This window comes from Nematolebias whitei, chromosome 9, assembly GCF_014905685.2.
Source record: "Nematolebias whitei isolate Nwh7 chromosome 9, NemWhi1, whole genome shotgun sequence".
Taxonomy (NCBI): domain Eukaryota; kingdom Metazoa; phylum Chordata; class Actinopteri; order Cyprinodontiformes; family Rivulidae; genus Nematolebias; species Nematolebias whitei.
This window is the reverse complement of record NC_056506.1, coordinates 30,365,499-30,368,740: the sequence shown is the minus strand read 5'-3', so window position 1 is coordinate 30,368,740 and position 3,242 is coordinate 30,365,499.

Genomic DNA, 3,242 nt, shown 5'->3' with positions numbered 1-3,242 from the left:
CCAACCTTCAAATAATCATGTTCAGTTATGCACTCAATACTTGGTCGGGAATCCTTTTGCATGAATGACTGCTTCAATGCCGCGTGGCATGGAGGCAATCAGCCTGTGGCACTGCTGAGGTGTTATGGAGGCCCAGGATGCTTCGATAGCGGCCTTAAGCTCATCCAGAGTGTTGGGTCTTGCGTCTCTCAACTTTCTCTTCACAATATCCCACAGGTTCTCTAAGGGGTTCAGGTCAGGAGAGTTGGCAGGCCAATTGAGCACAGTAATACCATGGTCAGTAAACCAGTTACCAGTGGTTTTGGCACTGTGAGCAGGTGCCAGGTCGTGCTGAAAAATGAAATCTTCATCTCCATAAAGCTTTTCAGCAGATGGAAGCATGAAGTGCTCCAAAATCTCCTGATAACTAGCTGCATTGACCCTGCCCTTGATAAAACACAGTGGACCAACACCAGCAGATGACATGGCACCCCAGTGACTGTGGAAACTTGACACTGGACGTCAAGCAATGTGAATTCTGTGTCTCCCCTCTTCCTCCAGACTCTGGGACCTTGATTTCCAAAGGAAATGCAAAATTTACTGTAATCAGAGAACATAACTTTGGACCACTCAGCAGCAGTCCCAGGCGAGATGCTTCTGACGCAGTCTCTTGTTCAAGAGTGGCTTGACCTGGGGAATGCGGCACCTGTAGCCCATTTCCTGCACACGCCTGTGCACGGTGGCTCTAGATGTTTCTACTCCAGACTCAGTCCACTGCTTCCGCAGGTCCCCCAAGGTCTGGAATCGGCCCTTCTCCACAATCCTCCTCAGGGTCCGGTCACCTCTTCTCATTGTGCAGCGTTTTCTGCCACACTTTTCCCTTCCCACAGACTTCCCACTGAGGTGCCTTGATACAGCACTCTGGGAACAGCCTATTCGTTCAGCAATTTCTTTCTGTGTCTTACCCTCTTGCTTGAGGGTGTCAATGATGGCCTTCTGGACAGCAGTCAGGTCGGCAGTCTTACCCATGATTGCGGTTTTGAGTAATGAACAAGGCTGGGAGTTTTTAAAAGCCTCAGGAATCTTTTGCAGGTGTTTAGAGTTACGTCGTTGGTTCAGATGGTTAGGTTAATAGCTTGTTTAGAGAATCTTTTCATGATATGCTAATTTTTTGGGACAGGCATTTTGGGTTTTCATGATCTGTATGCCATAATCATCAGTATTAAAACAATTAAAGACCTGAAATATTTCAGTTGGTGTGCAATGAATCTGAAATATATGAAAGTTTCATTTTTATCATTACAATATGGAAAATAATGACCTTTATCACAATATGCAAATTTTTTTAGAAGGACCTGTATATGCCGTGTTTGTCTATAAGCCATGGGTGACCACGTTGTATCATGAGATATTTACACAGAAAGATTTTAAATAACTTTTCATTAAATACGTACCAGTAACACACACAAATACATACAGTAATATTTTTTCTTCTGAACAGTACCTGTAAACAGTGGTGTAGTCTACGTGATACACTGGTATATGCCATATACCCTTTAGAAAAGCTTAATAATTTCTGTATACCCACTTAAAAGTGCCCAATGATACGTGACATATCATTGGATACATGTCATTGATACTTGAAACATTGAAACGTCGGGGCAAAACGCATCGTAAATGCCCACAGAGACCAGCGGTGTCCTTCTTTTTTTATGGGGGGGGGGGGGGTAAGTTGGCGGGAGTGATGCAAAGCATCGTCAGAACAAGGGTGAGGGGCTTTTCAGAATAAAAGTTTAGACTAGATATTTATATTTTGTTGTGTCAAAAGTATTAGTAAACTTTGAAGCAACGAGTGAAGTTTTGAGAGCAATAAACAGCAAAACCCTTTTTAGACTACGATTCTTGGTCACATTACTTTACAATCATGTGTCACTTAAAGAACTTTCATATTTTGTCCAATTTACTTTGGAAGTCTGAAGTAAAAAGAAAATAACTTATAATAATAAATATGATAATATGCATGCGTGTGTTTGTACATGTAATATATATATATATTCGTCCATCATCTTTCGCTTCCTAGGGAGGAGCTTCAGGCAAATCCAAATAAATTGACAATTACATTGTACTAACTGGTGTACTTTGGTTTCTAAGCACAGTATACCCAGTACAAAAATGTAGACTATCCCACTGCCTGTAACACAGCTAGTTAAAAAAGATAAATACAGTAGCCTACAAGAAGTCATTGATCACGATCTTCACCTTCCTCCTGTGAACTGTGCAGGAAGAAGGAGGATGGACAGCTTGTGCTGTCTGTCATTCCCCAATCTGTTATGGAACCCGATCCGTAGTGTCGCTCATTTGCGCATGCGCTAAAAGGAATACTTCCGGGTTGCACGGATCGCCGTTGAATATGCTAGATTAAGGAAAATCTACTAGTATAATTCCATTAATGAATAAGAACTGTCTTAATTTATTAGAAAAGTATGTGCTCTATCTTCAATTTTCATGTTGCTTATTTACATCACTTGTATTTCTGTTAAAATCGGTGACATATTTACGCCATGGTTAAAATGAGATGCAGCTTCAATACTGAGCGGCGCTGTTTCACCATGGAAATAATTCAATCTGTATCTTGCAGGGTTTTTTTCATTCAGCCCAGGCCTAATGCGTCGCATATCACCTTAACCAATGATTTGTAACGGAAATACGAGTGGCATAAATTACAGTGGCTACATGAAGATCAGTGGAGATAGAGCACATACTTTTCTAAGTAAATTAAGACAGTTTTTATTAATAAACAACGGCGATCCATGCGACTCGAAAGTACACTACGTATCGTGCTTCCTTAACAGATAGGGGAATGACACTGTCCTCCATCACGCAGCAGCCTTTCGATACCATTGGTGACAGAGGATAGTTTTACACTGCTCCACTGTCAGGGTCCTCTGGCAGACTTGAGCAAAAGTTTCTCTGCGCATGCACAGTTTTGGTAAATTATTTCTCACCGCCAGTCATCCAAGCCTCCCACGAAGCTCGGAGTGCCACATTCATTCAACTTGTATTGATACACGTTAGTCTCATTGCGTCACAACATTAATGCATATTTCACACTTATTTCGAGTGGCTGCAAATACTTAGTTGTACCCCCAGGGAAGGGGGACACTTCATCCCCCCCCCTCACTGTGACCTGTTTGGTAATTTCATTGGTCAGATGGTTTTTTTTTTTTTTACTTTTATTCATACAGGTAGTCTCATTGAGTCAT